Genomic DNA, 26,441 nt, shown 5'->3' with positions numbered 1-26,441 from the left:
ACCCCCACGCTGCTGTTGAGATACACAGTACCCAGCTGGGATATTTGGGTTGAGCACTGGGGATTGGATTTGCCCCTAAATTAACATGGACTTGATGAATCATCCATGTAAGAATTGGTACTCCAAACACTTCTCTACAATCCCATGAGGACTGTTTAAACTGGACTAGTTCCATCTCATTCCCCCACCACATTCTGTGTAACACTGGCTTTCTTCAAAACATCAGGGTTTGTTTCACACGCCATTTCCCTCCTTCTCATCCCCAGGACTTCCAGTCCCATAGAGAATGGAAACTGCAGGTAAAATTGGCTTCTGAACAACTGTTTTCACAACTCATTCACTCAGTATTATCAGGAACAGCTGTCTAGCCAGCTGGCAGAAAAGGAAAGGAGAGCTCGGGGAAAAAAATATCGGGCAGAAAAATAGAAGTGAAGGTATGTAAGGGAGGAGTAGAGAAAAGTGGAAATTGTAGAATGAAATAAAATGTATGGCAGACAGGAAAGATATAGTCTGGGGATGACAGGACCAAGAGGAAAAAAAGCAAATGCAAGAACGGGAAACGGGGAGAAAAAGACTGAATACTAAAATGCTTGCTTATAAATGGGGGCGGACGGGGGAATTTATAAGTACTATGTTTTGTTGTAATGAAAAATACCCTAATTTCTCTTTTGAGGGCGGGAAATTCAAAGCTGTTAATCATCCAACTCCCACTGACTTTCAATAGGATTTGGATGCTTAATTCTCCTAGGCTCCTTTGAAAATCTCAGCTCAAGGCCCTAGCACTGGTCCTGCACCTGAACTGAGGATATGGACCATGGAGTTCTGAGAGGATGCCATGAATCAACCATTATTTAAAATATTCATATATTTGTTGTTTTTTTTAATAAAGCATCCTTCTTTGAAATTCCTCCATTTTGACACATTTGTACATTTCTGAAATCACACCTTCACTTAGAACATTATACATCAGTACAATTACATTGTAGGTACTGACAAGATGTAGTTTTGCCTATCCATGTAGTGTCCTGTTTGAATGGGAGGTGATATTGGTTAGCAATTCAAGAATGACAGATGAAGCCATCTCATAACAGCAAGTGCCTTGATGCATCACTGTCTGAGAATATTCTCTTTTGAGCTGCATTTTATCTAAAGATAACTGCACTTCTTTGAGTGTCCACTCTTGGGACATGTGCTGACTCGTGCCAATGAATGGTGGAGCCTTCTACTAGTAGTGTCTGTTAGAGTTCTTGTGCATCCCATTTTGCTCCTCCCCTCAAAGCTCTAGCATGTTAGGTTAGTATTAAGTGTTTGTAGTTAGACAGTTATAGTTACCATTGATAGCAGATCCAAAACCCAAGAAGTATGGGTTCAAGAGATGCACTCCATGTCGTGTTGTCTTCCCAGCATTGGACACTCTCACACTCTGTCTGAAGTGCTTTGGAGAAGAGCTTTCTCCTTCTAGCTGCAGAAACTTCACAGAACAAGCTAGAGACAAGAGGCAAAATAGCATTCAGTCCCTCCTACTACAGGAAGCCTCATCAGTTATATCTTCCGGGTCAGAGATTTCTGAGGCTCCTGACAAAATGGATAAGAGGCCTGAATCAGCTCCAGTACCCTACATTTTCAGGAAGCCTTCTAGTCTAAACTATCAGCATCTAGCTCTAAAAGACTGGCACTCCCTGATTAATCCCACAGATCTGATTCCTACCAGGGTACAAGCCCATGATGGAAACACGTCTGGGCAATTACCAATCTGTGACTGAAACTCCAGATCCAAAGATCTGAAGAAGGGGAAAAAAAAGAAGCCAAAACAAAACACTTGTCAGTACCTGGGGCCACTCCCCATACTGGGGACTCAGTCTCCTGGACCAAGAGCATGCAGAGCTGAAGAACTCCAGGGACTGGAGTCATAAAGATATGGAGTCATCTGACCATCCTTTTATGTCAGTTGTTGGATCTGAATACTACCCCGGCACCAATACTGACTGTTGTTATAACTGCACAATTTTACTCCAAACTGAACTCCTCAGATTTTGTTGGATCTTTGCAGAGACAAGAGAAGAGATGCATGGATAATGAAGCCTGCAGTGTCTCTCCCTGCTCACAAGAAACAAAAAGTAGATACTTCACCACCTGGGTTGTTGCTTATGCTTCCCCTCCACCCTGCCCCAAAGACCTACTTTCTCTTGTAGGGGAGCTGTATCACCTCTTTTGTAGATCCCCATGTCAGTGGTATCTCCAATTGCCACCTTGTTGGATCTGGGATGTTTAAAACATGTCCCACTAGCTGAAATTGGTAAAGATCAGTGCAGAGCTCAATGCATGCTTTTACTTAGCATTATGTGATAGATATCTAAACTGGACCAGATGCCCATTTTGGCAGATCAGTTCTTCAATCCTTATTTAAATTAAGGCTCTTTACCCCCCATCCTACTCTGATTACCATTGGCTAAGACTTCCCAAGTGTGGGAATATGCAGAGGACACCTGAAGAAGAAACAAAGGTTATTTATTTGAAGCAGGTTCTTTGAGATGGACTCTGCATATCCACCGTTCCAACCCTCCTTCCCCTTTAAGGAGCATTAGTTTTGTTAATGGTGGAAAGCCCTGAGGTGCATTAATGGTGGGAAGAACTGAGATGACCACTGCTACAGTGCTCCCTTTTATAGCCCCATCCTGAGAATGTGCTGGAGTGATAAGGGGAGTGGCGAGAGGGGGCCTCACAAGTGTTCTAACAGTAGAAGACTGTACCATTCAGTACATATTCCAAGTGTGGGAATATGCAGAGTCCATCTCAAAGAACCTCAGTTTCAAGTAAGTAACATCCCTTTTTGTTTGTCTCAGACTGTAAATGTGTTAAAAGCTGCTACATATCATATCTCTTATGGTACCATGTTGATTTTGCTGCTGAATATTTAGGTCAATGACAAGTTTCCCAGTAAAAGTAATTGTCTTTCCATGGCCTCTATGGTATTACAATTTTTTTCTGTTGCTGCATCTTACCCAAGCAGTATTATTTATACTGCAGTAGCACCTAGAAGCCAAACTCATGGACTGGGACTCCATTGTGCTAGCTTCTGTACAAAGACTGTTCTTGCCCCCAAAATAGCTTACTATCTAAACACCTCTTCTCCCTTTGTTGAGAACAATAGAGTGACTTCATTTAATAAGGCGGAGATTCATCAATGTGGTTATGAATAGATACTTTCCCCTGGATGTTAACCAACAGGAATGTTTTGGTTAGTTATTTATCAGGTGTCTATTTTAATAAATAATGCCAATGAGAATTACTGAACATTAATGGGCAGTATCCATCTAAAACTACATGTGGTATTCTAGGGGAGGGCAGCCCCTTATACCAGGCCAAGAGGAATATTGGATAGAAAGACAGCTAAAACTTAGCTTCAACTCTACTCCATGGAGTTTATTGGTGTTACTAGAGAGAAGAAGACAGCTGCTTTAAATGAGATCCCTGAGTCACACACAGTTAAGTTTCACTGCAGCAGTAACGACCTTGGGCAGTCCACCATGAAGGAGAAGATCATTTCCCTAAACAACATGGATGCTTGAGAAGATCTTTGTGCCCCATTTGAGCTGTGATAAGCTGAGTATAAAACCTGTTTTTCTATGGACTGAGCAATGCACAATTGAAAAATACCCAGAGCTCAATAGTACCTTCCCAGCCCATCAGATGCAATCAGTGCCATCTCTCAGCTAAGGGAGAGCTTGGCTGAAGTCTGAAAGTAGATGAAGAGCAACTCACTGAAGCTACATCCAGGAACTATTGAGTGAGGGGAGAGGGATGCCATTTTGAACAATGCAACACCTTTATAACCCTTATATCATCACCCATCATTGAGGGAATCTGGCCAGAGATTATTAAAACAGTCTACAGCTTTAGTATTCAGCTGGACTTTTCACCACTTACGTATAGTCAAAGCTATGACTGCAAATATATCCCTTTTTAATGAACATCTGGAAAGCAGGCTACTCCATCCCCATCAAATTCAGACTTAGCCACAAATTTGTGAAGTCTAGCCTTATAGTTTTCAGTATCTCAGAAAGAGGTTACTAAACATATCAATAGGACAAGAAAGAAGTAAAACCCACTCACGGTGTGCTCTCAGGGTGCAGCGATCATAATGTCAAGGGAAAAATCGCTAATAGTGGAGCACTACATTTATAAAAAATTGGCAATTCAACTATATTTAAAATTATATTGATCTGCATGTCAGTTTAACATTAACACAGCATGTTGGTAATTATTACTAGGCTTATTCCTTAAACAATATGAAAGTAAATACATTATTAATAGGATTTCCATTAAACTATTTCCCTCGACCCCTCACACACCCTTCTTGAATTTATTTCAATAAATGTAGACAATATAGTGAGATCTGAGCGTCTAAATCCCTTAGGAAGCTTTGAAAATCTCTGCCTTACATTTTTAGAATATTTTGTATAAAGATATATACTGAAAGCAAGGACAAATTAGGTGAAAAATGTTGTCCTGCATTTGGTACTGTTCTGAATCGGGGGAAAAAAAAAGGTGACAGTGTTTGACAGAAGATGGTGGAGTTTCTATGGGGAATGACAAAGTCTGCATAAATCATATTACTTTTTGAAAAGCCCGTCCAACAGAAATTTCACTTAGTGTCTCAACTTTCTATTGAAACTGGTTATTATGAGACATTATGAATGCTTTGGATATTCTGAAACATGGGAGATATTATTTAATACATGTTAATAGCATATTTCAGGAAAAACTGTCATAAATGAAGAGGCCATTTTAAACAGTTCACATTTAATTTCCCTGCAGCAAATAAGGGAAATTCCTGTAGTCCTTCCTCAGGCCAACATCCCATTTTAATGGATTTGAGGGCACAAGCGGGTGGAGAGGCCTTTTATTTTCTTGTCCTAATGAGCCTAGACTCTAAATAGACAAGACAGTGATGATGGGAGTGAAAATGACTTGTCCAAGGTCATACAGCATATCATTATTGAATTAAATATTAGAACCTAGGCTCCTTTCAGTCACAGCCCAATGTGCTTCCCCTGTGCGGGTTTTCTGTACACAAAACGGATTTTATCCAGTGTTATTTATGTAACTCAAATCCAGGTAAACATGAGTATGTGAGTTTACGAGTTTTCTAACTCCCCTGATTTCCACTCCTCTTTAGTTTAAATATATAACAAATGTGTCTTCAAACAGAGAAACTCTGCCTCATAAACAGATCTGTAATTGCTGTTGAGTTCAACAGGGGTCGCACACATGTATCCATGGCCGGAATTTGTCCTAAAGAATAAGACTGCAAACAGTCTCTTTAAGACTACCTGTCTGCTGTCAATGTTCTCTCTCCTTTTGTCTGTTTCACATAAAACAACTAAGGGGTAGATTTGGAGATTTTCAAAGCCATAAAATACCAGTTCAATGCCATTTGTGCCTTTGAAAATCTCCATCTGGATCTCTAGTACTAATGAATTAAAAAAACAAAACAAAAAAACCCTCAAAATGCTTCTCTTAGCTACACTGCCCCCTAAGGAAAGTAGAGTGCTTATCAAGTTTTCTCCTAGATAGAATTTTAAGGCCCAATTTACCAAAATGTATATGCCAGAATTTAAGTACAGTTGAAAGTCAAATTTGTAGATCCATACTGCAGTTGCACATGCATATAGCCAGTTACTGTGTATATCTAACAAACCTCTTGCAGACACAGATAACAGATTGGTGCATACAATCATGTTAAATGCACACCAAATTAGGTGAGCAATTAGTGTACACATTATTGGAAAAAATCAGGTGTCTTATACCAGATAGGCACCCCTGAGCTGTGGATGATTTTTCCATGAACAATTCATAGCTAGCAGCAATTTGTCCCTAGGAGAATGACGATTAATAAAGATTTGGTAGGCTAACAAAATTCAAATATGAAATGTCCCAGTCATTGTTATGTGTAGATTTAATTTAACACACTCTTTTCTGGCATCTTACAAGAACTCAAATCCCATTTTGGGCAATGAACATTTCCAGTAGCATATTACTTTTCTCACAGTGTCCTTCGCTGGCTTTATCATTGTAGTTTTCCTCCAGAAACTCAAAACACAGTTAGGTCTTTGAGTTTCATGTAGCCACTTAATATCGGAAAACATACTGTGTTTTCACCCAAAGAATTGGCAACTATTTTGAATTGTTTACTCTAAGCCATCTGCTTATTCCTTATCATGTCTTATACACACAGCCATATCTTCTGGCCTTCAGACTTAGCTACCACCCTTCCAAGATGAGCAGCTGTTTTCTTATCAAAAATTCATGCTGAAACTGTTCATCCTAAATTCTTAGTACATTTCGTTAGTGTCTCAAGGACCTTGGCTGAATTCATGTTTAAGCAGGATCCTCTATGAGAAGAATATTCTAAGAAGCTGTATTTTAACAGTGGCATAAAGAGTGCTTTTGGTCAAAACAAAGCCATGTTTCATATATCCCATTTTTATGTACAATAACTTGTAGCTATTCTGAAGTTATGCCAGCTACAAATGGTTTTAAAAATTGTGTAACTTTTCCAGTGTCACCTGTACTTATTATAACATTCAGGAAAGCACTTAAGCACACACCTAATTTTCAGCACAGAACCTATCCCATTGACACCCATGTGCTCAAGGACTCCATCCAGTATCCACTGATATCCATGAAAAGACACTAAGTGGTGCTGAGTCAGTCCCCAGAGCTCTGATGGACTGGGATTATAATAAGCAAACTCGCTTTACTGTGTGACTGTCATACCAACATGACAAATACTATTTGTGAAGACGACATTGTTAACAGTGAATTACTATTTTAAAAGGCTTTTTGGACTCTCTCAAGCAAGAATAAAAAATATCCCATGTAAAGAAGGATTGTAAGTATTCTGCTATATCAGCTACTAGATCTGTTGAATAAATGAGAAGTCACCCTTTCCAGAGGGAGTCTTTGTGAGGGCATACAAGGGTCAGGTCACGACCCACTGAATGCCTTAAAATCCATGGAGGCTCCAGGGAATTTTTGTAAATGGCCATACCCTCTGCATTACTCCTTGGCCCACGTTCCCTGCTGGCAGCAAGGTTTACTGAGCAATCTGCTCATTGCTGCACCCTCTTCCACATCACTCCATTCGATGGGCAGACATCACAGAGTAAGAGTTAATGTGACAATTAGCATAATTAGCTTTTGCCCGAATTTCTGACAAATGTGGGGTTTCATCACGAGGTCAGATTGCATAGTGCACCACCATCCCCCGCAAACAAACACCTGCAGAATCCCAGTAGTCATTTGATTACATGGATGATCTTTGCCATCTTAGAGGGAAGGAGTGATGATGTTTCTTTAGGATTCTCCACTCTTTCCTTTCATGTTCATTGCCCGGTTTTGGCTGGTACTTGTACCTATTGGATTTCCTCCCCACCTCAGACCATAATGGATTATTTTATTCATAGCAGGTAAGTACCAGTAAGTTGACACCTACCTCCACGTTGTCTGGAGAGGTGGGGAGAGGGAAAAAAAGACCTGAGCAGGGGAGAGAAGGGCAGGATCCTGTACTGCCTGTGCTTTAATCCTGCCCTAGGTGTGGGCTGAGTGTCTTTGAAAAGCCGGCCACTTCACTGAGCTGCCTGAATTGGAGCAGAGCTTTTTTTGAACATTTAGCCCCAATATTAGATGCTGAGCCCTTTGAAAAGCTAAACCCATGATCACTGGGGCAGGAGCTATCTACCTATATTTGTACAGTACTTAGTGGAAGAAAGATCCTTATCAAGATGTATTTTAATTTATAACAATAACTTAAGATAGATTTGAGTGGTGCCCCAAGCAGAAAATTTTCTATAGTAACACAGAACTGTACAGTACCTAGCAACATCCCATATAAATTGCTTCAAACCACTGAGCACTTATATTTAAAAAGTGTTACCAAAAGATAGTGACAATTTTCCACAAAATTCACTGAAATAAAAGAAATGTACTGATACTTCTTAGTGTATGCGCAACGTGCCTCAGGTGGCACGTGACCAGGATTCATCACTGAATCTGGTCTGCTGACTGGATCATCATCTTCCCTGGTCTGGGACTGGTACTGACAGGGAGTGCAACATGAATGCTGATGCATGTGGGCTGCTCCGTGGCATTTAAGTGTGTTGCCCTGATAGCAAGGGATTAGACGCAATGACCTGTGAGCTCCCTTCCAGTCCTAGCTTCGTAAAAGAAAATTACATTGACTATCGTAAATTAATTGTTGACACTGCACTGCATGTTTTAAAATAATAATAAAAAGGAAGACTGTTCAAAAAAACAAAATATGAAGATGTGGATAGCAGGATTATTAAGACTATGAAAATTGTGACATATCATCAGATATATACCAGTTTCATAATCATGTTTTAAGTTATTTATAACTTCTGAAAACCTGAAAGTAAAATCTTTTTCCATCCTGATATTTTATTTTCTGTGCACATGCACAGAATGCTTACTTTCTCTTTATTTTTTCTTTCCTTGTAAGTGAGGCTGTTGGTGTTGAAATTCCCCCTTTAGAAACAAATGTCATTTTGTGTGTTTGTTTTGAAAAGGATGTGGGGGGAAAAGAAAGGGGAAGAAGTCTACAAAGAATTATAGAGACTTAGCTCAGTGATCAAATAAGTAAACATTTTTGAATTATATCCTTTTCAGTTTCTATGCATTCATTAAGAATATAGAAAAGTTAATTTTACTGTTTATAAAAGATATCAGAAGTCATATTTTCAAAGCCACTTTGAAAAAGGCCACTGCAAAACATTTCCCATGCAAACATGCTATAACTGTCAAGATACAGAAGTAGCACATGTGCATACACAGTGGATAGATAGTTTACCACTCTGCTTGAGCTCAGGCGATCAGGCAAAGCCAGCCCTGAAACTTGCTTAAATGAGCATGTGGTGAGTAGTCCTACTGAATTAATTGAGATGATATGTGTGCTACATGTTAAACATTTGCTTAAATGGATCAGGGCCACAGTATCTTGCAGGTGAGTGCCCATTAAAACATGTATTGTTTTCCCTCACAAATGTGTGGTTATGCACAAATTTAGAGGCCAGAGTGTGGCCTTTTTGTAAATTTGGCCCTTTATAACTTGAAAGGTGAACCTTTGAAAACTTTTATTGGCGTGAACAAAACTGGGAATGAAACTAAAGACAATTCTGTGGACAAGAATTTCCCTGAAAGAGTGTGCAAACACTTCAGGAGCAAACACACAAATTTAAAGTTTTGCTCTCTGCAAAAACTCCTACATGACACTTGAAAATGTGCTTGGCACAGATGTTTGTGAAGGAAAAACTCAGTGTCTGCAGAAAGCAAAACAAAAGGGGCATGAACATTGCTAAAATCAACTGCTTTTAAAATTTGAATAAATCTTTGCTGAAAATGTTCATTATGAGCCCAGCCCCCATCTTAGCTGTGATTGAAATGTATTATTACAGCTGCGTTGCTTTTTATGTTGTTTCTTTAAGTCCCTTGAGTCAATGGATTTAGGCTGCATAAAGAATATCTGAAACAGTGCATAATTCCTTAATAACTGCTGGATTTCCTGTTGCTGAACAGTGATGTGTTTTGTAAATAGTGATACATAATCATCAGAAGAAATGAAAACACTGAAAGATTTATCTGAAATGGAGGGCTAGATCCTCGGTTGATGTAAATCAGCATAACTCCCCTGAAGTCAATAAAGCTATTCTGATTTACACCAGCCAACGATCTACCCTGAAATTACATATATATATTTTCAAATCTTTGAATTATTAACACCCTCTTCCTGAAAGCATCTTGTCTAAAAGAATGGGATTTAAAGGGAAAAGGAAATTCATTAGGAGACTCTAGTAGAAGGGCCAATCCTACTTATTATTGAATTAAATGTCAGTAAAGTTAAAGTTCATGTATCTTTCACTTTTGTGGACAGTGTTTGCATCTCGAACAATCTCATTTCATGAACAATCCACATAAATCAACAGAAGAGAATGGCTCTGATGTGTCTGGTCCTATTTTTCACAGGACGATTTAGGGAATTATCTATTATTAGTGTGGTGAACTTGTCTACTGTATTTTGGTAATAACAAAATTCCACACTATTTTCAGACACCATCTTGGATATGCTGTTTCACCTAAGACCAACATAAAAGCTTTCAGGGGTTGATTCTCAAAAGCTCTAATGATAGGTGCTGAGCACTCACTGAAAGTCAATGAAGTTTAGATACCTAATTGCCATTTGTGCCTTTGAAAATCTGCTCCTTAAATTCTCTTGTCAATTACAGAAGCCTGAAAATGAACCATAATGTATACTTCCAAACAGCATGGTTCACAAAATCATGCTCTAATATTTTAAAACACATATTTCTACAGTCTTGTAGTGATTTGTCATTAAGCCAGTTATAATGATAAAGTAGTTGCTAAAGTCAGAGTAATAATAAATGAGTGCTTTAATTTGTAAAAAGCAAATATAGGATCAGCCTTGTTGGTGACCACCAGGTAAGCAGGTGACTCACTCTCTCAATTTGAGAGAAAGGTGTTTTGTTGTTGACTCTTATCACAACAAAGGAGGTTCTGGGGAAAATGGTAAAACAACAGCATGGAGGAAGCTTATGTTTAGTGGAGTAAGATTTGCGCTAAGGCTCACTTTCAATAGGCAAATCCCTGCTGTTTCTATAGAGGTTCTTATCCCACCCTCATCTCTGTAGAATCTCAGCTTCTTCTAGTAGTGCATTACGCAGTGTGACTAACATCACCTGTTGTTCTCCCATCCTCTCCATTAAGGAAGCACTTTTACGTGTGATTACTGTGTGTCGGATGTTTGTTGATAGATGACTCTCGTGAAGGGTCAGCAAGGCTAAATTTGGCCCATAATGTTTAGCTTTTACCATTCTTCAGTTTAGTAGAAAAATCCAGTACAATTTTGTTTTTCTTTTACTTAAAGACTACCCTCACCCACAATAAACTGTTGATATTTGCTGTTTCCTTGGGTGTAGTTTACTCTGAAAATTATCTCTGTAAAAATGGGCACCATGGGATTCAATGGCTCCAAATCAAATTAGCTCAGTTTAGATTTGGTTTTCCCCCCCCAGCTGCGAACCCTTCAGAGTCTGCCTGTGATGTGGACTCCAGCTTGGGTTTGTTCTTTCTCCTATATCATCACTGGTAATAAGAGACCCTAAATTCCAAATTATGCCCTCAGTAGCTCACATGCAGCTTCATTCTCTTTAATTTGTAGTAGTCATGCTTAACATATTTCCAGATTACCTTTAGCTAACAACTAGTTTAAAATTATCTTGATATTTTCAGTATTTCATGTGCTTCCCTTAGTAGTGGGAAAGATTATTTAGGAAGATGTCTGAAGGTAACTGACAAGTTTAAGATGTGCCGTTGTACAGTGTGTCCTCATTTGCACTTGTCCTATCTATTAAGAAGTAATGGGATTGTAGAAGCATTACTGAAGGCATAATTTAGAGACAGTGGGGTTGCACAGATGTCACTATGGGTACATTTTTATGTATAGTCTATTGTGCTGATGCAAAGGAAGGAGAGCGCCCAGCTTAGCTTTCAGATCACAGGCTGAATTTGCAGGGCTAATAGCTAGAACTAAATATATCTCCTTGTACACTGAGCAAATTTGATCTGGAAATAGTAAGACAATGCATTTGGAATCCCACAATACTCTTTGCAAAGAAACACTTTTCTCAACAGAAGTGTTTTTGTACAGTAGCTTGATGATCCACTACTGGCTTTTCAAGTACTCCATTTTAACTGGGAGATAACATGCTGCATAAACTTAATAAATCAAACTTAAAATTAAAACTGGAGGGTAAAGGACTCCTTTAATCTATAAAGAAGACAGATTTAACCTTGTGCCATGATAGGTTATGTTATAATTGATTCAAAAGGGAGAAAGAATGTGTCTGTGAAAGATCCATGCAATCTCACAGTATTTAGGAGGTGTGATTACTTGCATCATTCACTCAGCGCCCACTGCCTCTCCTCTGACCAAAACAGACCAATTGCTAAATCAGAATTGGAAGCCAATTGCTATGCCAAGTGAGTCTCATTCTAAATCTTAATTGAAAGACTCATTGTGAACAGTCTGAACTGAATCAGTGGCAGTAGAAGTTCCTTTTTAAACATTGTGAATAAAGCCATTAGTCAATATGGTTCAATCCATTTGCCCCAGAGCTGTATAGCAATGGTTCTTTTAAGATGGGGCTTAGAGCTTCAGGCTCAAGGGGAAAAAAAAGCTTCAAGCCTCCTGTGTTCTTAATATAATTATTGTTTACTCTATTATCTTGCAAGGGTGTTAATTTGCCTCCCAGTAATTAGCTTCCCCATGTGGTTGTCAGGCAATTTAATCAATAGTAAGAACAGATATACCCAGATGTCATTGCTTCTGTGACCAATATTCTCTCCTCACCCCTGCGGAGGTGTCAGTGTTTTAATAAAGTGAACAGGTGCAACGTACAGAATTTCTTCAGAACCAATTTCTAAATTGTTCATCTCATATTCCAAAAGTGAAAGGACAGCCAATCAGACTCTGACAACATAATTGCCTCATTTTCAACCCTAAAAGCATTATGTGCTTCCTGCTAGTTTAGCACTTGGCAAATCTACTTAAAGTTATGGAAGATGTTGTTTGCTCAGATAATGCTTAAAGTACGATGGCATTGTAATGAAGGAGAAGGAGAAGGTTTCATCTAGTATGACTCTACATTAGTCCTGTACATGGTGGACATAGGTAGTTTCTTTGAAAGCTGGTAACAAATCTCACTCTTGGGACGATTCTAATCCATTCTGGCAGCCCTGAACTCAATATTACAAGAGATGTCATTCTTGTCTTCTCTTTCCTCTTTATGGAGATTGTCTCTTGTGATTTGTCATTTCTTAATCTTTTGTAATGTATATACAATACTTCTACATTCCCTCCTCCCCTCCCCCCAGTAATCTCCCCTTCCTTTTCTAGAACTATAGTTCTGGGACAAGTCTTTCTTTTTTTTTTTTGTCTTGTCTAATTTAGGGCCAAATCCCAAAACAAAGACTGCAGGAGTCAGCCCACATGGTGCTCCCTGTAGGATCAGGGCCTTAGATTTTAATTTTTTGGAGGCGGCAGTGGTTGTGCTTAAGTTTCTGGTTTTTAAGCACTATGTTAGTCTGCAATTTTATGAAAATTATATTTATGATGATAGCTGGGCAACACCCCCCTCTAAAACAAACAAACAAACCCCCCCCACAAAAACAGAATTTCCATCCCATGGTAAATTCTGATATTTTCACATTTGTTTTCATTCCAAATTAGGACAAAAAAGTCAAGACCGATTTGTCATAGAATGAAGAGTTCTTTTAAAAATCTAATTGGATCATTTTTGATATTGCCCATCAAAATTAAACACACATTCCCAAACAAAACATTTAATTGTGGGTTATTGAACTGAGTCCAAACATACTGTGCTGAGTGAGTGCTACTTTAAATAGCATCTGACTAAGATTTACAGTGTCTCCTGGGAGTTTCAGTTCTTGTTGTCCATGCTACCTCTCCCTCCACATTCTCTCCTATGGCTCAGGCTCCCTGTATAAATTACATATCCCATGATGCAGCTGCAACCATGTGACTCCCATGGTACACCACACTGCCAGTCAGAAGGAAACTGCAATGCATTATGAGAGATGTAGTCTGGCCAAGATGCCCAGTTTATAGGGAAGAATGGGTGGGGCATATGGAACTGGAACTATAACTCCTCTGAAAAACTGCACAGTTTAGACAGAGGCAGTTTAATGTCAAACTAACTTGAAATGAAATGTCTCAATTCAGCTCAGACTAAAATATATGATTCAGGTTGAACCAAACTGAAACAAAAATGTTTTGTTTTTCATAATAGAAAAATGAATAAAAGAAGAGATCAAATTGAAGTTGTCCACAGAAACTATTATATAGAAATTGCATTTTTCCAAGAAAAAAATTGTTTCAGCAGAAAACTTCCAGATACCCTAAAACAGCCATAATGTGACACATGAAATGGGCTGGAGAATTGAAATTTGGCTCAAGCAACACCAAAACTTCAAAATCTGTATTTTAAAAGGTTCAAATAATTTGGATAAACACTCCCTCTATCTTGCCTATAATCTGTTTTTCCAGGTAGCTGGTCCACAAACTTCTGATGGGTTGGTCATTTTCAAAGAGTGCTGGGTCATTCCATTGGATCAGAAGAATTGCAGTTCATCATGGAAAAGTCTAGACAGTGATTAAGGACATGCACACTTTTTAAAAAAAGCAGCCAGCCAAAAAATCTGCAACAGCGAGAGTAGGAGCACCCACTCATGCCATAGTGTAGGATTACAGCAGCTCTGCCTCAACTTCTTCACCACACTCTTCAGCCTACTCCCATTATAGATATGACTTGGCCATAGGGCAAGATGTTAGAAAGAGCTCAGTCCCTTCCAGTGCAACAAAGTCCTTTATCTAGTGTCCAACAAACACAGAACAAAGGAATCTTTGGCCTAGCACAGTTTGGTATTCAGCCACCTTCCTTACAGAGTTAAGGAGGGGCAGTGGGGGGATATCTTTGGGATTACAGTGAGATTTGGAGGTTGCAGAAGAGCAGCAGGGCAGAGAAATATAAGATGGTGGTAGAGAGAAGTGAAAAGGATCTGACCAGTGGTTTGTGTGAAAGATGAGAGATAGGAGAAAGACGTGAGAGTGTTCCTAACCTTTGATGAGCATCCAAATATTGAAGATAATTTCTGAGTCAGACCTTTTCGTGTTTGCATGTGACATAACCAGTAAGCTCCTTTGCTATGGTATCGTAGTCTATTTTAATTATAAAAACAGTCTAAAGAAAGTTGGAAGGATTTTGTTTACAGAGGGCCACGGTGCTGAATGCTTCATTCTAAGGTGGAACCCTTAAACCGTCAATGAACTCTGTGGGAGAGGAATCATAGAACTGGAAGGGACCTTGAGAGGTCATCTAGTCCAGTCCCCTGCACTCTTGGCAGGACTAATTATCTAGACCATTCCTGACAGTTTGACGGTTCTAACCTGCTCTTAAACATCTCCAGTGATGGAGATTCCACAACCTCCTTAGGCAATTTATTCCAGTGCTTAACCACCCTGACAGTTAGGAAGTTTTTCCTAATGTCCAACCTAAACCTCCTTTGTTGCAATTTAAGCCCATTGCTTCTTGTCCTATCCTCAGAGATTAAGAAAAACATTTTTTCTTCCTCCTCCTTGTAACAACCTTTTACATACTTGAAAACTGTTATCATGTCCCGTCTGTCTTCTCTTTTCCAGACTAAACAAAACCATTTTTCTTCAATCTTCCCTCATAGGTCATGTTTTCTAGACCTTTAATCATTTTCTAGACCTTTAATCTTTGTTGCTCTTCTCTGGACTCTCTCCAATTTGTCCACATACTTCCTGAAATGTGACACCCAGAACTGGACACAATACTCCAGTTGAGGCCTAATCAGAGCACAGTAATGCAGAAGAATTACTTCTTGTGTCTTGCTTACAACACTCCTGCTAATACATCCCAGAATGATGTTCACTTTTTTTGCGACAGTGTCACACTGTTGATTCATATTTAGCTTGTGATCCACTATGATGCCCATATCTCTTTCCACAATACTCCTTCCTAGGCTGTCATTTCCCATTTTGTATGTGTGCAACTGATTGTTCCTTCCTAAATGGAGTACTTTGCATTTGTCCTTACTGAATTCATTCTATTTACTTCAGACTATTTCTCCAGTTTGTCCAGATCATTTTGAATTTTAATCCTATCCTCCAAAGCATTTGCAACCCCTCCCAGCTTGGTATCGTCCACCAACTTTATAAGTGTTCTGTGTATGCCACTGTCTAAATCATTGATGAAGATATTGAACAGAACTGGACCAGAACTGATGCCTGTGGGACCCCACTCATTATGCCCTTCCAGCATGACTGTGATCCACTGATAATTACTCTCTGGGAATGGTTTTCCAATCAGTTATGCACCAACCTTATAGTAGCTCCATCTAGGTTGCATTTCCCTTGTTTATTTATGAGACGGTCATGCGAGACAGTATCAAAAGCTTTACTGAAGTCAAGATATACTACATCTACCTCTTCCCCTGCTATCCAGAATGCTTGTTACCCTGTTAAAGAAAGCTATCAGGTTGGTGTGCCAAGATTTGTTTTTGACAAATCCATGCAGATTGCTAATTATTACCTTATTATGTTCTAAATGTTTGCAAATTGATGGCTTAATTATTTGCTCCATTATCTTTCCGGGTACAGAAGTTAAGCTGACTGGTCTCTAATTCCCTGGGTTGTCCTTATTTCCCTTTTTATAGATAGGCACTATATTTGTCCTTTTCCAGTCTTGTGGAATCTCTCCCATCTTCTATGACCTCTCTCCCATCTTCTATGATAAATTGCTAATGGCTCAGATATCTCCTCTGTCAGCTCCTTGAGTATTCTAGGATGCATTTCATCAGGCCCTGGTGACCTGAAGACATCTAATTTGTCCATTTAATGTTTAACTTGTTCTTTCCCTACTTTAGCATCTTCTGATCCTACCTCATTTTCACTGTCATTCACTATGTTAGACTTCCAATCACCAACAACCTTCTCAGTGAAAACCAAACAAAGAAGTCATTAAGCATCTCTGCCCATTTCCACATTTTCTTTATTATTTTTCCCCTCATTGAATAATGGGCCTACCCCGTCCTTGGTCTTCCTCTTGTTTCTAATGTATTTGTAGAATGTTTTCTTGTTACCCTTTATGTCTCTAGCTAGTTTGATCTCGTTTTGTGCCTTGGCCTTTCTAATTTTGTCCCTACATGCTTGTGTTGTTTGTTTATTTTCATCCTTTGTAATGTAACCTCGTTTCCACTTTTTGTAGAACTCTTTTTTGATTTTTAGATCATTGAAAATCTCCTGGTTAAGCTAGGGTGGTCTCTTTCTATCTCTCCTACACGTTGGGATAGTTTCCTCTTGTGTCCTTAATAATGTCTCTTTGAAAAACTGAAAACTGGCTTCAATTGTTTTTCCCCTTAGATTTGCTTCCCATGGGATCTTACCTATCAGCTCCCTGAGTTTGCTAAAGTCTGCCTTCTTGAAATCCACTGTCTTTATTTTGCTGTTCTCCCTCCTACCATTCCTTAGAATCATGAACTCTATCATTTCATGATCACTTTCACCCCAGCTGCCTTCCACTTTCAAATTCTCAACCAGTTCCTCTCTATTTGTCAAAATCAAATATAGAACAGCCTCTCCCCCTGGTAGTTGTCTCCACCTTCTGAAATTAAACAAAAAGTCTCCAATACATTCCAAGAACTTGTTGGATAATCTGTGCCCTGCTGTGTTATTTTCCCAACAGATGTCTGGGTAGTTGAAGTCCCCCATAGCCACCAAGTCCTGTGCTCTGGATGATTTTGTTAGCTGTTTAAAAAATAAAAGCTTCATCCACCTCTTCTTCCTGGTTAGGTGGTCTGTAGTAGACCTCTACCATGACATCACCCTTGTTTTTTACCCCTTTTATCCTTACCCAGATACTTTCAACAAGTCTGTCTCCTATTTCAATGAGAGCACTCATGTTACAGGTAGTGCCATGTATACCTCAGGATTAGTCCCTAATTGGGTGAAGAGACTCTACCCTTAATAGAAGTGCTGAATTCTCTAACATCTTCCCCTGCATCTGAGCTCCAGTCAATGCAAGGGAGGGTGAAGATCTAAGAGAGCCAGTTACAGCTCCCTGATTCTGCATCAATTTGACAGTTAAATCATCATGGGGGCTACTGTAATTTACACCACCTCCATACGGTCCAAAAGAGATCCTATACTTGTGGAGGACCGGTGCACTGTACCCCACCCTACACTTCCCTCCAACTGACACTCTGATATGCACGTCCCCTGACATTCTTCCTCCACTAGGGTTGCGGGAGGAACTCCCAGCACAGCAGTTGCCCCAACAGGCTTATGCTAGTGGAGAGAGTTCCCCACTTGCCATTTCTGGCAAGAATCCAGCTACTTTGCGCCCCCTGAGCAGCACAAAGTGACCAGATCATACCAGATAGTTTGTTCCTATGATTTTTAACACTTATTCTAAATCCCAGCTTCATGTCTGGTCCATCCCTTTCACAGTACACATGTTTGGTTCCTGTACTTAGGCCTTAAGAGAGTAAGAAGAGCGAATTATTTCATTACACAGCGGGCTGAATGATTTACACAATCCCATTTAAAGTTCACCTCTGCTACCTTTTCTGTGGAAAAAAAACAAAGTCATTTCAATCCAAGGTCGTATGGTTATATGTTTGTATGATATTTTCTTTTTTACAATATATATTTCTGGTAACACTGCTGCTACTTCTTTAGATGAATTAATGTATATCAAACAACTAAAATTAATTGGAACATAAAAACAAATATATATATATTTACTGCTTTGTTTTTCCTGGGCCGTTAGAACAGAGTGGGTCATTATTATTTATTTAAATCTCTAGAGTCTGGACAATACTGGAGCAGCATTTTATTGGATATTTACAGTATTTGGCCATTTGAAATATCAGTTCTATTGCACATCAGTCCCTTACACAAAATTTTGTTACATTTGTGGTTCAGAATTTCAATTTGATGCTTCCATTGGTGTTTGACCAACTACAACATTTATTGCCCTGATTATAATTAAAAGCATTATGATGGGGAAAGGAGTTCAATTGCCATGGTCTTCTTGTCAGAAGAGAGTTTTAACATGCAGTGCTGTTATTTGAAGAACAGGCCGCACTGCTGGGGATTTTGAAATTCTCTACCACGGCTCTTGATCATGGACTTTGCTGAGGCCACAGGTGCCTGAGGTAGAGCCAGATTTCTTGAAGCTCAGTTCCGTGCTTTAACCTCAACTTTCCGTGCTCAAAATCCTCCGTGTTCTCAAATGTGCAACTTTAAATAGCTTTATTTAGCTTGGGTGAAGAGATAGGGTGGTATCAATTTCAGTTCTTAGTTTGTAATCACAAAATAAACAGTATTGGTAGTCAACAATACTCTTGTTGACAGCACAGACATAAAAGGTTTAGGACTGAAATGGCCATGGAGGAGGAATATTCCTATTGGGTTAGGGTTGAGGCATATTGGCAGTGCAGGGTTGGGTGATCTGCTTTGCTGCTGGCCACATCCACTACCTCTACTGTGAATAAAGGACTGCAGTTCCCAGAGGTGTTTGCCTAATTAATAAGGCCTACATTCACAGCAACCAAAATACTGTGGTCTAAAGATTTCAAGAATATAAGCTGGAGCAAGTTCATTCCTAGACAATTCTGGATTTCATCCCTCTAGAGAGGAGAGAATCCCTGAAATCACATCAGTAGCTTTAAACACCTTCCCCTTTTGGACTTGACTCCTGCTCATTTGCACACTGTGATCCTATTAATTATTTTAAACTTATTTTAAGGAATTGTCTCTCTCAACTAAACTTAAATGGGATTCACATTAAAATCAGACCTAGATAAATGAAGACTAAACAAGCTGACAGATAGGGCATTCCAGAGGGTCCATGGGGAATTGAATGTATCACAATGAAAACTTTTATTTTCATATAAAATTGCAAGACCCTTAGCTATTGAAAGCCAGGAATCTTGGGATATGTATTCAAAGCTATATCTCTGGAACTAGATCACGTGAGGAACCATTCCATGAGGGGAGACAACACTCAGTTTAAGATGGAGCAGGGAAGCCTGGTCATGAGTGATCATTCCAGGGTAGATTCTCAGTTTGACAGACAGCAGGATAGAGAATTGAGTCACCCTGGATAAATATGAGGCTCTAGAAGCCACAGCAATCTGGGGCAGAATGTGGAATCACAGATTCTTTGAATCTTCTGCATCTGCGAGGAATTAACTAGCAGATGTTTTGATGTGCCCACATATAGATATGCCCTACCTTGCTGGATAGAAGAGACAGCTTTGTAAAAGTGACCTTTCTTTGATGCACTGAGCAGAAGACTGAAAGGTAGGTTTATTTCTGGAGTCCCATGGTGATGGAAGATGAGATGTAGCAGTCTGATGAAGGGGCTGTTTGATTTGACAAGAGCATCTGCAATGTGTCTTCTAATTTTCCATTAACAAATTGGCAACTAGAATTATATTATGTGCTGGCATTCATGCCAAACATTACATGTTTGCAGTGTCAGAGAGAAGATTCTCGTTTATGTGCTGATACAGAAAACATGGCTGCTGAAATGGCCATTTGAATCAACAGAACCTTTTGCGGTGCTACATAACTGATGCATACACAATCATTTTAATGTCCAGAGGATTACTTATATTTGCCATTCAAAGAGATCCCAAATTTTTCAGTATGATGCCCCTCTGCATGGGATCTCTATTCAAGGATGGAGTCCGGTGTGCCACTACCACGTGGCAGGATTGAATTTGGAAGTCCAGTCCTACTTGGAGATTCTTGCTGGATTGCCATGATCTCTGACATATCTCAAAGTCTGTCTTCACTGGGATCTTAATGGTTGCTATGGTTGTCCAATGGGGAAATTGCTGAGGACCAACTGAATCTTGTTAATGCGTTTTAAATTCAGTGAATTCACAATATTGTATGGTGCCAGAGCAGAACATCCTCCTCACAGTGATGTTTATTGCTGAACTAATCATCCAGATAAAGAAATCTGTGCACTTCTTGCCTGTGCAAGTAGAACATGAGTACCACCATGAATTCTATGAGCATGACCAGGGGCTGATACCAGCTAAGAGGTGAGACACAGATGAAGTGCCAATATCAGCATGTGGTAGAGACAGATTTTACTGACAATGTTTAAAATATAATACTGTCAATCAAGTGAAAACAAAGAATGTACATAAGTGTACATTCCATCCTTTACACACATTTTGTTCATTTTTATTCACAACTTCTCTACTTATTGAAAGTATTTTTGTTAGAAAAATGTGTCAGTGTTTTGAAAAGTGACAGAATAGTCCATTGAAATTGCTGTCAAGATGCTTTAACATTTTTACTTTAACGAAGTATTGTATTGAAAAATACATTTTTCTACAGAGCTACATTTACTGTGGATTGTCGTTTACAAGCAGCTGCCCTTCAATTTCTTCATTTAAATAAAAAAATCTAACCAACCTACACCCAAAGCTTATTTACATTACTGTAGCACTTGGGAGTCCTAGACCAGGACCCCATTGTGCAAGACACTTTAAGGGGAAATTTAAGTACAAGACAAACAACAGGTGTATACAGAAAGACAGATGAGGGTGCATAGGAAATCAAAGAGACACTCAGCATGAGAGCCAGTGGTCTCAGCACACCAGAGGCCTAGCCATTGTCAATTTTTTTGCAGACAACACAGCAGAGGAGAGTTTTAAGGAAGGTTTTTAGGAGGATAATGACTTATTCTTGCAGAAAGGAGGAACTACCTGAAAACAAGCGTAAGGGACTGCATGAGAGAAAGCACAAAGTTACTTGCCTGAAAATTTAACAGGTGGTGATGGAGGGTGGCTTCATGTGTCTGATCAGAAGCTGGGAGGAACTTTCAATACAATTGAGGAATTGTTAAAAGTAGGAATGGCTGCCTTCCAGTTTATTTGTCATTTAAAGGGGGAACCCCTAGCAAAACTACACCCCAAACAAACATTTGTTTGATAAAAAATTCTGAAACTGATCAATGAACACACGTTTTCCAATTGTGAGAGATTGTTTTAACTCATTTTGTGGTTGTTGTTTTTCTTTGTGAAGATTGGTTTTAAGAAATAAAAATTCTGCTTAGTTTAGACTTCTTACGCGAAGCCTGAACAGAAGCAAGTCTTTATGGTATTGTTACATTATAATTTACAGAAAGTGGGTTGATGCTGCAAAATGAAACTATTCCAGATTGGATATCAGTGCTACTCGAAATATAATATTAAAACACAAAATATAAGTTAATGAAGGACCAGATCCCCAGCTGCACTTATTTATACCACTTGAGGATCTAGCAAAAACTGTTTTTCTGGTTTGTTTTGTTGTGAACCACTTTTTTTCTTTTTTCTGGTAAAGCATGAACCACTACCACCACATTCAACTAGCATATTGTACCTACCCATTGTGTTTTACCTACTCTCTCTCTCACTCACACACACACACACATTTCTTCCTGGCACCTTCTGAATTTTGCACATCCCCTCTGTGGCCCCCTCAAAATCACAGGACCTCCCTGTCAACTTCTTCCTAGGACTGGCCAAGGCGGTCTAGGAGGAGGAAGCTGGACAGGGAAGTGAGAGGTACTCTGGAACTGTGGGGCCTATTTCATGTCCCTTGTCCTCTCATGTCTCTAGGTAGAGTTCCTCTGGGTAGTGTCCATTGGCTCCTCAGATGCCTCTGAGAAGTGGTGGGTGCTATCCAGGGGTCTTTGTTGGTTTCTCCTGATTTTCAACCTTTAACATCACTTCCATTCCTGTTTTCTCCTTTCATAGAATCATAGAATATCAGGGTTGGAAGGGACCTCAGGAGGTCATCTAGTCCAACCCCCTGCTCAAAGCAGGACCAATCACCATCTAAATCACCCTAGCCAAGGCTTTGTCAAGCCTGACCTTAAAAACCTCTAAGGAAGGAGATTCCACCACCTCCCTAGGTAACCCATTCCAGTGCTTCACCAACCTCCTAGTGAAAAAGTTTTTCCTAATATCCAACCTAAACCTCCCGCACTGCAACTTGAGACCGTTACTCCTTGTTCTGTCATCTGGTACCACTGAGAACAATCTAGCTCCGTCCTCTTTGGAATCCCCTTTCAGCTATCAGAAAGCAGCTATCAAATCCCCACTCATTTTTCTCTTCTGCAGACTAAATAATCCCAGTTCCCTCATCCTCTCCCCATAAGTCATGTGTTCCAGCCCCCTAATAATTTTTGTTGCCCTCCACTGGACTCTTTCCAATTTTTCCACATCCTTCTTGCAGTGTGGGGTCCCAAACTCGACACAGTAGTCCAGATGAGGCCTCACCAATGCCGAATAGAGGGGAATGATCACGTTCCTCGATCTGCTGGCAATGCTCCTACTTATACAGCCCAAAATGACATTAGCCATCTTGGCAGCAAGGGCACACTGTTGACTCATATCCAGCTTCTCGTCCACTGTCACCCCTAGGTCCTTTTCTGCAGAACTGCTGCCTAGCCATTCAGTCCCTAGTCTGTAGCAGTGCATGGGATTCTTCCATCCTCAGTGCAGAACTCTTCACTTGTCCTTGTTGAACTTCATCAGCTTCCTTTTGGCTGAATCCTCTAATTTGTCTAGGTCCCTCTGTATCCTATCCCTACCCTCCAATGTATCTACCACTCCTCCCAGTTTAGTGTCATCTACAAACTTGCTGAGAGTGCAATCCACCCCATCCTCCAGGTCATTAATGAAGATATTGAACTGATTGTTTTCCCTAGCAATCGGTTATAGCCTGGATTTAGGGTTCCTCCCCCTTAACTGAGGGGGTGGTTCTTCAGTTATGGGAGGGCCTAGATCCTCCTATCTCAATACTATAAATAGTATGTATATTAATTTCAGCTCTAATACAGATCCAAGAGGAAACAGAAGAGGAAAGAAGCTTTAGTCTTTTTTTCCAGGGAACACTGAGATAAATCCACACTTAAATAAATGGGAAAGGACAGATTAAGGTCCTGGGGAAAATGTGACCTTCTCTATGGTATTAGGTGCTGAAATACCTAAACATGAGTTCAGGATCTCACTTTGTTTCTCAGTGACACTCTTCCTCCTACCCCCATTCATGTTTTATTATAGGGGCCTGACCCTACTTGGCTTCAGGATGTGAGATGTTCCCCTTAGGGGTTGTGAGGGGCCAAGATTCTTGATCCCAATTATACCCCTGACCAAAGGGCCATAGCTAATCAACCAACAACATCTCTGTGTTCTGTTACTATACGGAATCAAGGGGAGACTACTACTAGACTTTGTCTAAGAATATCTTAAAAGAGATAATTTGACATACATTGCAGGACCCGGTTCTGCTCCTCTTGAAGTTAGCAAGAGCAGGACCAAGCTCTTGGAACAGTATCTCATGGCATTTCCAGCTTTACTGGAAGCAGACTATACAGGAATCACATGAGAGAGCCAGATTCTGGTCTGTTACACCAGTAGCAATCCCTTGTGCCTGATTCTCCTCTCACACTGGCATACAGTTTCTTCTCAAAGTGGAATTGAGAAACAGCCTGGAAAGGTTCCAGTAAGCACCCAGGCTCATCAGTCACTAAATCAAAAGTTTCAGAGTAGCAGCCACGTTAGTCTGTATCCACAAAAAGAACAGGAGTATTTGTGGCACCTTAGAGACTAACAAATTTACACATATTGAATCTATTTCCCTATGTTAAGTATCCTCACACCTTCTTGTAAACTGTCTAAATGGGCCATCCTGATTATCACTACAAAAGTTTTTTTTTTCTCCTGCTGATAATACCGCATCTTAATTAATTAGCCTCTTACAGTTTGTATGGCAACTTCCACCTTCTCTGTATGTATAAATATATCTTTTTACTATATGTTCCATTCTATGCATCTGATGAAGTGGGCTGTAGCCCATGAAAGCTTATGCTCTCATAAATTTGTTAGTCTCTAAGGTGCCACAAGTACTCCTGTTCTTTAAATCAAAAGTGTGCAATTTATAGTTAGGCATTTTCATTCAAAATACCAGGGATAAGTGGAAAGATTTTTCAATGTGATTTAAAATCATTAGCTGAACATTCTGCTTCAAAGACTAAATAATTCATAGGAACAATGCACTGGTTTGTTGTTATATATTCTTCTTCCCCATGAAGCAGACTGGGAGAGGAAACTCACAAGAGAAGATTGCCCTTCCCCATCCCAACACATGGACCATGTGCTTTACTGTGAGGGGTTCTCCTATTCCCTATCAGAGGCCATGGTGTGGAGGATTTTAGTTCAACCACAACTTTTTTGGGGTGGTATTAAAAGTGTTTGTAGTGTTTGCTAGCTCTGTGTGTAGAATGCTAATCAGTGCATTCAACAGCACACCACACTTTGATGCTAACACTTAAAATCCAGCGAAATGGCTCTGGATATTGGTTGGAATGTGATATTCAGGTTGTTTAGGGAAACATTGGTTCCCATTGTTACTATTTTATTCCCATTGTTGCCTAGCGTATAATATGTGTGATGTCTAGGTGTTTATATACTGCTAACTGTGAATGGCTTGTTAGCATCGCAAACTATCAGGTATAAGTAATTTTTTTATAGCTGGTCAAGTAAACTATTTTGATTAACCTTTCTAACTTTATTTTCTATTTATGGACCATTTGAATGTAATATAACATTTCGGTGGGGATGCATGACTATCTATTGAAAGGATATCACTCTGGAATTATACATTAGCTGATAATCTAGTATCATGTTCTACGTATATCTAGGCACTTGTATGGCCACCTAACGCTGTAGTGTGATATATTGTGTTTATTCAAAGATGATTGCAGTATTGCACTCTAATGGTTCATGATGTGAGACTGTCCTCATATCTGAAACAGATGATTTTGGGGTGGGGTGGTAAGGCACTGTATAACCATATTACTTTTCTCTCTCATACAATACAGGGCTGTTTAACATGATAGTAGAGGGTACAGCGACAGTGCAGGGCAGTGATAATTAAGTAAGCAAATGTATTTTCATGTTGGAAATGGTATTGTATTTTGGAATTTTGTATTGCAAGTTGAGCATAGAACTTTCTTGTCTCTTGTAAACAAATTGTAGGACTGCAAATAGACCATGTTTCTTACAGAAGGGATCATAGCAGTGTGAAAACTTAAAAGAAATTATGACGATGTTCTTTTCTCTATTTTTCAGCAGTAAGAAACTAAGATTAAGTAGAAATACAAATACTTACTAGTAATGGAAGGCAAATTATAGTTCTGTGGTTAAAGCGTAGGACTGGTAGACAGGAGAACTACTGGGCCAGATCCTTATCTGGTGGAATCAACATAGCTCCATGGAAGTCAGAGGAGTGATGCTGATTTACACTAGCTGAGGATCAGGGCCTCTATTCTTTAGTTCTGCCAAAGGGGATATTTTAAAGCAATGCATAGTTAAACTTATTTGCCTGTCACTTGCTTTCCATAATTTATCTTTTTGTGTTCTTTTAAGTTATGACAATGTGTTTGCATAAGAAAATCCAGTACTGAAAATTTACTATTCTTAAATCTACATCATGCCAAAATGTTGATGCCCATTTCCATGCCCTAGATTGTGATCCTATAACTAGAGCTGGTCTGGATTTCCCTCTCTCCTCCCCATCACCCCACGCTACCCCAAAACAAAGTTTGGTAAACTAACCAACAAGCAAAAAAATGCAATAGTTTTCTACGAAAGTGTTCAGGTTTCATATCAAGAAACTGTTTTGTTTTTTTTAGCTAAAAACCTGTATAAGAAAGACCAGATAT

The 26,441-nt window shown here is 39.5% G+C and overlaps 1 protein-coding gene across 5 annotated transcripts in view; it reads left to right on the top strand.

Annotated features, from left to right (window-relative positions):
- BRINP3 (BMP/retinoic acid inducible neural specific 3) overlaps positions 1–26,441 on the top strand; it is a 285,973-nt gene that overhangs the window by 207,005 nt on the left and 52,527 nt on the right. The window lies entirely within an intron of this gene.

The sequence above is a fragment of the Natator depressus genome, chromosome 8 (genome assembly GCF_965152275.1).
Source record: "Natator depressus isolate rNatDep1 chromosome 8, rNatDep2.hap1, whole genome shotgun sequence".
NCBI lineage: Eukaryota > Metazoa > Chordata > Testudines > Cheloniidae > Natator > Natator depressus.
The sequence above is the reverse complement of the archived record's forward strand: the minus strand, read 5'-3'. Positions and strand labels throughout refer to the sequence as shown.